Source organism: Rhineura floridana, chromosome 12 (genome assembly GCF_030035675.1).
Source record: "Rhineura floridana isolate rRhiFlo1 chromosome 12, rRhiFlo1.hap2, whole genome shotgun sequence".
Classification (NCBI taxonomy): Eukaryota; Metazoa; Chordata; class Lepidosauria; order Squamata; family Rhineuridae; genus Rhineura; species Rhineura floridana.
This window is the reverse complement of record NC_084491.1, coordinates 5,504,042-5,515,091: the sequence shown is the minus strand read 5'-3', so window position 1 is coordinate 5,515,091 and position 11,050 is coordinate 5,504,042.

Genomic DNA, 11,050 nt, shown 5'->3' with positions numbered 1-11,050 from the left:
AACAGGGGCCCCTCCCTTGCTGTGTCCTGCCTCTTACTCCAAATCTTCGATCTGCAGCTCTTCTGGGTGGGAAAGAAAGGAACAGAAGTGAGTCTTCCTTGTGGCTGCTTTATTTGACTTTGCACGGTCCAGACTCCACCCCTGGCATACTTAGGCAACTGATGGAGGTCCCATGCCTGGCTGGCCCAATGGGGCTGCCACCCCCCCATCCTCACCACCCTTCTGGCATCATTTGGCCCCCTCCTGCTGCAGTCATCAGTCTTCACCACTGAGGGAGCAGCTGGCAACTGCCACTTAGTTCTGTCCCCCACCCCACCCCACTTGTTTTGCCTTGGGGCAGGAGGGCTGGGATTTCAAGAGCCTACAGCTTGAGAGATCAGCTGATGTGACAGCTAAGAGGCCCCCTCATGCCCCATGAGGCTACAGACGATGTCTTTGTGTGGGAAGTGAGGCCTGTGGGCTGGCTCTCTGCTTCCAGGATGGACATCTTACCTTCATTGGTTTAGAGGCACAGCCAGGACAGCTCAGGAAGGACGATTCTTCTCACGGACTCCAGGTGTAGAGGAGAAAATGCTGCATCAGGTCCCAAAAATTAAACTGCGGGTAACCCAAAGCAGGACTAACTGAGCTCCAGCCTGCCAAGTCCTCCCCTCTGCCAGTCCCCAAAGGGTCCCTTTGGCAGAACTTTACCCCCACCCCACCCCAGGCCTCCTTCTACTCACCCCCACCCCCGTGGAATGGCTCACCGTGCCTGCCTCTCACTCACCACAATGGCCTGAGCCGCACGGTCTTTATCGTAGGGGAGGGTATCCTGGCGCCTCTCCCGGGCCTCTTCGCAGATGGAGGAGATGCAGAAGAGGAAGAACTCATCCAGCGTGACTTGATGAAAGGGGAAAAAGTCAGGGGAGAATGCTTTGGGTCAAAAGGGGGTGCTCCTGGATCCCAGGGGAGCCACCGTCCGGAGTGGACCTTTTCCTGGGCTTGAGGTGGGGAGAGGGAAACTCCTGCGGCAAGAGCTTTTGTACCTGGCCTTCCCTTCTGCTCCTGAAGAGACTAACATCAAGCGAGGGGACACCGTCTTCCATCTGCAGTTCTGTAATGAAAGAGGAGGAACAGATATGAGGAAAGGTTTGCTCCTCACATGTGTTATTCTACCCTCTTCCTGCTCATCCTCCTGCTGCAACTGTTTAGTCTACCCCCGTTGTGCCAAACCCTCTCAACCCTCTCCCTGGCTCCATCCCTTCCCTCCTTTGGCTTCTCCTCAGACCCTTCACTGGGCAGGGCCTTGCCATCCCCTGGCTGAGCTTGAGGGGGTCCCCTCTGCTCCCCCCTGCCTCCCTGCCACCTTCCCTCCCTCAAAGGCCTAAATAGATCACTTCATTCAACCCAAACTGGCATTTCTTGGCTTTTATTGTTAGCCCTGCTTTCTTAAATGCCTCTAATACTGCTGTCAGGTGTTTATTTATTTATTTATTTATTTCATTTCATTTCATTTCTAGGCCGCCCATAGCTAGTAGCTCTCTGGGCGGTGTACAAAACTGGATTAAAATACAATAATATAATAAAATCAATAACACATAGCAGCAAATTAACTAACAAAAAAATTAAACGTAAAAACATTAAAATGCCTGGGACCTGGCGCCTAAAAGAAAGTACCGTAGGCGCCAGGCGTATCTCCTCAGGTAGGCTGTTCCACAGTTCGGGGGCCACCACAGAAAAGGCCCTAGATCTAATAATAATCCTCCGGGCATCCTGATGAGTTGGTACCCGGAGGAGGGCCTTAGATACTGAACGAAGTGGACGGGTAGGTTCATAGCGGGAGAGGCATTCCACAAGGTATTGCAGTCCCACACCGTATAAGGCTTTATAGGTCAAAACCAGCACCTTGAATCTAGCTCAGAAACAGATGGGTAGCCAGTGCAAGCGGGCCAGGACAGGTGCTATATGCGCAGACCAATAGGTCCTCGTCAACAACCTGGCTGCCGCATTTTGCACTAGCTGGAGTTTCCGAACAGTCTTCAAGGGCAGCCCTACATAGAGCGCATTACAGTAGTCCAATCTAGAAGTTACCAGAGCGTGAACAACTGAGGCAAGATCGTCACTGTCCAGATAGGGGCGTAGTTGGGCTTCTAGACAAAGATGGTAAAACGCATTCCGTGCCACCGAGGCCACTTGAGCCTCAAGCAACAAGGAAGGGTCAAAAAGGACCCCCAAACTACAAACCTGTTCCTACAAGGGGAGTGTAACCCCATCTAAAACAGGATGAACATCCACCATCTGGGCAGGTAAAGGGCTCACCAACAGTGTCTCGGTCTTGTCTGGATTGAGTTTCAGTTTATTAGCTCTCATCCAGTCCATTATCGCGGTCAAGCAACGGTTCAGCACATCAACAGCCTCACCTGAAGAAAGTGAAAAGGAGAAGTAGAGCTGCGTGTCATCAGCGTACTGATGACAACGCACTCCAAACCTCCTGATGACCTGTCAGCTCTACACTGCATCAGCAGTGTCAGGGGGGGCTGGAAATTCCTGGGTCTTTGGCAAGGAAGGAAAGTCCTTAGCCAGCAGTCGGGTTGTAAATCTGCCAGGCCTATCCGAAGTGTACTTGCCAAGTCAGAAGTCCAGAAGCGAGGTCAGTGGAGGTCCGGGATCAATTGCCAAGGAGGTCAGTCAAAGAGATGCTGCAGGGAAACTAGGTCTACACAAAGCCACACCTGACATTGCAGTCAGCAACAGGCTGCAGCCAAGGTGTGCCTTATAAAGAGCAGGATGGACAGCAGGTGTGAGCCCTCAGCGTTTGGGCCTTAAGGAGACAGGCCTGCCTCTCTTCTGCCTGACCTTCTGCTGTCTACGTTCTGCAGGTGAGGGGGGAGTATCCTGTTCACTGTCTGTGTCTGGCTGCAGGGCCTCTGCTGTCCCTGGGGTGCTCTGCAGCTGAGGGGCAGAAGGAGCTGGATTCTCAGGAGGCTCCTCCGTGTCTCCTGCTGCTCCTGGGTCTGCTGCTGTTACTCTCGAGTCGTCCTCATCTGAGGAGTCCTCTGACGGGGCCATGACATGACCGCACCCAGAGGCTGCATGTAGATGTTGAAAAGCATGGGGGACAGAACCGACCCCTGAGGGACTCCACAATGGAGAGTCCAGGGTGTCGAGCAATGTTCCCCAAGCACTACCTTCTGGCGACGATCCGCCAAGTAGGAGCAGAGCCACTGCCAAGCAGTGCCCCCAACTCCCAACTCCGCGAGCCTCCCCAGAAGGATACCATGGTCAATGGTATCAAACACCACTGAGAGATCAAGGAGAATCAACAGAGTCACACTCCCCCTGTCCCTCTCCCGACAAAGGTCATCATACAGGGCGACCAAGGCTGTTTCAGTGCCAAAACCAGACCTAAAACCGGATTGAAGCGGATCCAGATAATCGGTTTCATTCAAAAGCGCCTGGAGCTGGCCGGCGACCACCCGCTCCAAGACCTTGCCCAAAAAAGGGACATTAGCCACCGGTCTATAGTTGTTCAAAACATCTGGGTCCAAAGAAGGTTTCTTTAAAAGCGGTCTTACTACTGCCTCCTTGAGACTGCCAGGGACTACTCCCTCTCTCAAGGAGGCGTTTATCACCTCTTTGGCCCAGCCGGTGGTCACAGCCCTGCCGGCCTTCACCAGCCAAGATGGGCAAGGGTCCAGAGCAGACGTGGTCGCCCACACCATTCCAAGCACCTTGTCCACTTCCTCGAGCTCCACCAACTGAAATTCATCCAACAATGAAGGACAAGACCGTGTTCTGGACACTTCAATGGAATCAACTGTCATAACATCAGAGTCTAAGTCCCGATGGATGCATGCAATCTTGTCCTGGAAGTGCTCCACAAATTCGTTGCAGCGGGCTTCCGATGTTTCCTTGGTATCATGAGGGCCAGAATGTAAAAGCCCTCGTACCACCCTAAAAAGCTCCGCTGGGCGGCAAAGGGATGATCTGATGGTGGCAGCAAAATAAGACTTTTTTGCCGCCCTAACCGCTTTTACATACAACTTAGTGGAAGCACTTACCAAAGAATGATTACATCCGTCAGGAGTTCGCCTCCACCTGCACTCTAGCCTCCTTCTCTCTTGCTTCATCACTCTCAGCTCCAGGGTATACCATGGTGCTGTATGAGCTCTGCACCGAAGGGGGCGTGCGGGAGCGATCATGTCAATGGCCCGGGTCATCTCCGTATTCCACAGATCGACCATGGCCTCGACAGGAGCTCCAGTGCTATCAGCCGGAAAAACTCCCAGAGCGTTCTGGAAAACAACAGGATCCATAAGCCTCCGGGAGCGGACCAACTTAATAGGTCCCCCACCTCTGCAGAGGGAAAGGGCTGTCGTGAGTCTAAAGCTCAGCAAGCGGTGATCTGTCCATGACAACGGAGTAGATGAAAAATACCCCACCCTCAGATCACCATCTCCATGACCGGTAGCGAAGATCAAATCAAGAGTATGTCCTGATACATGCGTCGGGCCAGAAACAATTTGAGACAGCCCCATGGTTGTCATGGCGGCCATGAAGTCCTGAGCCGCTCCAGACAAGACAGCCTCGGCATGAATGTTGAAATCCCCCAGTACCACAAGTCTGGGGGACCTCAACGATACCTCCGAGACTATCTCCGTCAGCTCAGCTAGGGAAGCCGTTGAGCAGCAAGGTGGTCGGTACACCAACAGTATTCCCAGTCTGTCTCCTTGGCCCAGCACAAGATGAAGACATTCCAAACCAGTCGCCACCTGGACAGGGTGCTTGGTGAGAGAGAAAGAACTCCTATAGACCACAGCAACCCCACCTCCCCGGCCCTCAGATCTACCACAGTGCTGCACCGAGTACCCAGGTGGGCAAAGCTGGGAAAGAGCAACCCCTCCCTGTTCACCCACCCAGGTCTCAGTAATACACGCAAGATCAGCGTCCTTCTCCACAATCAAATCGTGGATAAGGGGGGTTTTATTAAGGGCCGACCTGGCATTTAAAAGCAGCACCTGGAGATCCAAGAGCTGACTGATAATACAACCAGCAATCCTGCGGATATGAGGAGAACCGGAACAAGGCACAGACACAACTTGTCTAGGACGAGTTCCCCTTACCTGGCACATTCTCCTCCCAACACCATACCTCCCATTACCCGTCACTACGTTGATTGGGGCCCCCGAAAATCCCCTTGCAAAACCCAAGGTATGTTCTCCCAGGCACATCCTAAAATAAATCTAGCACAATAAAACACTTAAAAACAACACAGACACAAACAGACATACACATCCACTCAATCTCATTCACACCACAACAGACAGACAGTAAACAGACAATTTAAAATACAGCCGACAACAACGACAGCCAGCAATTAAAAACCCTTTTCCATAACAAGCCTTATCTACAGGGAATATAGCAACAGTACTTTGGAAAAATCCGTCGCAGCGTTCTCCTGCCGCCGCCAGCCGGGCCACGACGACAACCTGGCCTCCTCCTACGGTGCTCTCACCACCGCCGGGCCAGGATGTCCCCAACACAGCCCCACCCTCAACCGTTCCGTGCGGCACCCTCTCGTCGTCGCCACTCCACGCCAAGCCGTCCCGGACCGCGCCCAGAGCCCAGCCAGCCTCGCCAGTGCTCTCACCACCGACGGGCCGCCACAAGGCCCCTGGGCGTCCACCCGGGCCTCCGGGCTGCTCTCGACACCCCAGCCGCCTCGCTCCTCCAGCGCCGCTCCACACAGCGTCCCAGCCGAGTCTCTCTCCGCCTCCCGCGCCGCTCCGCACGATGTCCTCACGTCGTGGGCCCGGACCTTCTCCGCGATGCTCTCACCATCACAGGGTCCGGCACACCACAACACCCCAAGCTCCGCGTGCAACGCACCGAGCTCAGCCGGCTCGTCGGCGCTCTCACCACCGACGGCAGGTCGGTGCTCCCGCAGCCTACGACCAGCAGGCCCAGCCGCCATGACAGTATTCCAACGGCCCGTGGCGGTGGGGGGGGGCGACAAGAACACACGGGTTGAGAGCAGCACCAGCCGCAACAACGGACGATGGCACAGTCCGCAGCGGCAGGCAGGCAAGGCAGACAGGCAAGGCAGACAGGCACCGACTTGCTGAAAATGGCCACATCATCTATATAGGCCACTGCGAAATCTGACATGCCTCGCAACACAGTATTAATTAGTCTCTGAAAAGAACTTGGTGAGTTCCTTAGTCCCATGGGTAAAGTCACAAACTCATATAACCCATCTGTTGCTGGATGGTAAGTAGTTGTCTTTAAATGTTTTAGACCACAACACTTCCACATACATTGCATCACTTCTCCCATGAATACACTGCCTTGATCCGTCAACACTTCATGAGGGAAACCCAGTCTCATAAAGATTTTTAATAAAGCCTCTGCCACTACAGGGGCTTCCACGGATCTTAGTGCTTCAGCGTCTGGGTATCTGGTGGCAAAATCCACCACCACCAATAGATATTTCTTGCCATGCCTTGTGGGTTTGGAAAAAGGGCCCACCAAATCTATTCCCACTCTATAAAAGGGTTGTCCTATTATAGGAAGGGGCTTCAATGGTGCTTTTGTCTTTACTCCACTTTTCCCCACCTTTTGGCATATGTCACAAGATAGACAATATTGTTTTACGTCTTCAGAAATATTTGGCCAATAATAGTGTGCAGCCAATCTTTTCTTGGTCTTCTTTATTCCAAGATGCCCTGCACATGGGACATCATGGGCTACCTCTAGCAATCTGGCTCTGTATTTGCTAGGTACCATCAGTTGTTTCACTGGTTCACATTCATTCTCTCTCTCAGCAGGCATCCACAGTCTATATAAAATCCCGTTCTCACACACAATTTGATTCCTCAGATTGTCAGTACAGGGAATCTTTTGTGTAAGGGCTTGGTCCTTCATTTGCTTCAAACTTGCATCCTTATCTAGCTCTTCCCTGAACTGCTCTGCCTCTTCACTAGAGACCATTCGATACAGTTTGTCTCTTTTAGCAGGCCTACCAGGGGTTGCTATGGCGACCTTAGGCTCGATAACAGGTTCCACCCTGTTTTCTTCGGCCTCTGTTGACATGGTTTCTGTTGCTTTGCCAAGTTGTTGTCTGGTCACCACATATATTTTTCCTTGTGCCCCCATAACATCTCTTCCCAGTATCACTGGTTCTTGTTGTTGGGCATTAATACCTACTTTACATATTTCCTCCTTTCCTCTCCACTTTAATTTTATCAGGGCCATGGGTATGCTTTCTGTTTCACCCCTCACCCCTTGGATTGTCACCGTTTCCTGAGGTAATATTTCCTCAGATTTTATCAAATCTGGCCTCAGTAATGTCTGAGCGGCACCAGTATCAAGCAATGCCCAATAATTTGCCCCTTGCACACTCACTTCTTCCCTCAGACTCAAATCAAAGTCTTTTACATTTGTCCAGTTTATCTGGCAGAACTGAACCTTCTTCGTTTCTAACTCCCTTGGTTCTGTTTTCACTGCCCTTCCCTGAGCAGGATTACCAATGGGGTTGGCAACCTCAAATTGAAAATGTAGGTGCCCCGGTCTACCACATTTATAACATAATTTCTCCTCCACTTTAGGGTACACAGATCCACTCAGGGGTGTCCTGTGCCCTTCAGACTTTATTGGAGGACTCACTCGCTGTGGTACCACATCCTTTCTGCCACCATTATATGGCCTGGGTTTAAACTCTCTTGATGTTTTCCCCACCCAGCCAGTTCTATTGGAGGCAAAATGATCTGCCAACTCTGCGGCCTCTTGAATAGATGTAGGGGAACGGTCTTTGACAAGGAGCCTTATTTCTGGTGGTAACTGATGGTATAATTGATCCAGTATCATGAGGCTTTTCACCTCTTCCACTGACTGAGCTTTGGCACTTCCCATCCACTTTCCAAATATGTCCATCAATTTTGCTCCCAGTTCAACAAAAGACCTCCCTGCTTGTAAAACTTGCTGCAACAGTATTTAGAATTGAGCATGTGGCGTGAAAGACTCCTTTTCCTAACATTTTGGCTTGTTTTTCTCCACCTACCACATCTCTGAAATATATTGTATATGTAATGGTTAACCGTACTGCTGCCCCGACTTACTTTATGTTTGTTGCTATTTTGTGTTTTTATTATGTTTTTATATTGATTGTGTATTTTTATTGTTTTTATTATATTTGTAAGCTGTGCTGAGCTCTGTTTTTAACAGCAGAAGGGCAGGATATAAATCCTCTTAATCAATCAATCAGTATTCCATAGCGTTGGAAACTAGAGTATAGGCATTTAAGGCTGAAAATGTTAAGTTTTTTTAAAAAAAGATTTCTCACATCTTTCCCCAGTTTTTGGTGGTAATTCCTAGGCACAAGAACAAAACAGCTGGACAATCCAAATATTAATATGCAAATAATATGCAAATAATTTGCATAATATGCAAATTAGCCTGTCCAAATTTGTGGAACTGGAATATGGCAACCCTAATGTGGGGGGCCCACAACTATGCTTTTGCCCCGGGCCCCGCACAGGCTAAGGGTGGGCCTGCTTGAAGGCATATAACAACAAACACGCTGCAGTGTTATATTTTGCTAATTAAGGAGTCAAACAAGTGTAAATTTTACTGGATTGTAGAAGAGGACAGTTTATTTGTCTTAGTCATAATCTGTTTTGAAAACCTTCTGGAAGTAAAGCTGCAATGCTAATTCCACATACCTGGGATTTAACCGCCTTGAACTCAGTAGGACTTACTTTTGAGTAGACATGGTTAGGATTGTGCTGAAAATTAATGGGACTTTTGAGTGAACATAGAAAAGGATTGTGTTGTAAATCTTTCACTCCATCTCCGATCCTTTTTTTTTTAAGCAGTTAGGCAGGGCTTACTTAGGTGTTACTGCTTTTATTTGGCAGCAAACTAATACTTAAAAAAAATCTGCAATGGCAAACTGATTTTGACAATAAGCTATTATATGGGGTTTATGTATTTTTACATCTCCAGTGTGTGTGTATATGGAATCTTTCCAACAACCCTGTGAGGTAAGGTTGGAAACCAAGACAAGGCAGCTCACAACAAGAAATAAAACCATTTAAAATCCAATAACCATAAAACAAGTATAAAACTGTTGCAAAACAGCTTAAAGTGGTCTGATTCTGAATTTTGGATTGGGTGAGTGAAGTTCCTTATCACTGAATTGCAGTCTGAGTAAGCCCCATTGAATACATTGGGACTGGCTTCTGAGTAAACATGCATAGGACTGCACTATAAATATCTTTACAGGTTGTGTAAATAATAAACAGTCATGCTTATATAAATATTTCTCATACTGTGTCCCAATAAATATCTGATTTCACATTGTGGTTGTATATTATTACTTACAAATGATATTTCCTCTACATTTTGTGTGCCTTTTATTGTTGGGGTGGTCACGGTCCCTCTCTGTTGTTTTCACCCTGAGGGGCAGATTAGGTTGAGATGGTGCATAGCCTATGGTCACCCAGTAAACTTTGTAGCTTATTTCCATTTTAAAAATTAATCAAAATGATTTATAATGCAGGCAAAGTTTATGAAGTAATGCAGATCCACATAATACATTCAAAACACATCCCACTTGCATCCTGGGAAGTGTAGTTTCTCCCTCACAGTGATAGTTCCCACTACCCTTAACAAACTATAGGTCCCAATATTCCGTAGTGGGATTCATGTGCTCCAGATGTATGTTCAGTGTGCTTTAAACGCATGGTGTGGATCTGCCCTAGGTATGTTGTGCATTCATTAGTGAATTGGACAGTAAAATGTTAAAAGATACCCTTTAAAATAGGGCTGTAGCTCAGTGGTAGGGCACATGCTTTGCATGCAAAGGTCCAAAATGCAATCTCTGGAAGAGACTATTGCCTGGAATCCTGGAGAGACAATGCTAGTCCATGTCATCAGTACTGAGCTAGATGGTATCAAACTGCCTGAGTTGGTATAAAAGAGGAGAGACGCAAGGGCACCGTGATTTTATTTACAACATTTATATACTGCTTTATTGTAAAAAAAACAAACCTGAAAGCGGTTTATAGAAGGAATCAAAACAATAAAATTATTGACAAAAACAGCAGAGACAGGTATTTAAAAACATTCAAAATAATAAATTAAACAATGAGTTAAAAACAGATAAAAAACACAATAGTTTCTACCTGCCTGGGTAGGCTTGCCTATGTTGGAATGTATGAGGTTCAACTCCAACTTGGTGGGTTGAGGCTGCATGGGGTTAATAAGGGTAGCTAGAGAGCTAGACCTCTTGCTGGTTGAGGCTATACCTGTCCCTTTGATCGTCTCTTCCCTTCCTGCTAGACTGATAAGCAAAGGAATGTTGATCTTGTTCCTTCCCGCCTCTCTCAGTTCTTTTTCTCTCGAGCAGACATCTTCTCTTTCTCTCTCCTCTCAACCAGGATGAGGGCGAGTACTGGGACCAGTGCTCGCTGCTCCAGCATAGCTAGGTAGCTAGTTATAGAACTCTTTCCTATCAAGCATATACTTCCAGAATAAAGTAGTTGTTTCTTATTTTAAAGCTTAAAGTTTCTGTCTGACTAATTTGCAGGGAAGGTAGAATCTTAGCAAAGATTCAAACACACATACAGCTTGCTCAATACTCTCCATTCCGCAGCGCTACGCAACTTTGCTGCGCATCTCAATAGAGATAAATTCCGACAGCCTAAACAATAACGTTTTTAGCAGGTGCTGAAAACAGTACAATGAAGGCATCTGCCTAATGTCAGTAGCCAACCCTGCTGGGATATGGATGTCTTTGCACAGGATCCCTAGTCAAGGTTTACCAACAGCATAATCCAACCTATATCTACTCAGAAGTAAGCCCTGTTGAGTTCCATGGGGCTTACTCCCTTAGTACGTGTGTTTAGAATTGCAGCCTTCAGGGGCATCCATCTTTACTCCTGAGGGTCCAACCTAATATCTCCACATACTAGGCACCCTTCTTCCTATAATGGCTTTCTGGTGACTGGCCTGGCATGAGGACACTTAAACCCTTGTTTCCAAAAGCAAAGTAAACTGGGTTAAATGTTCC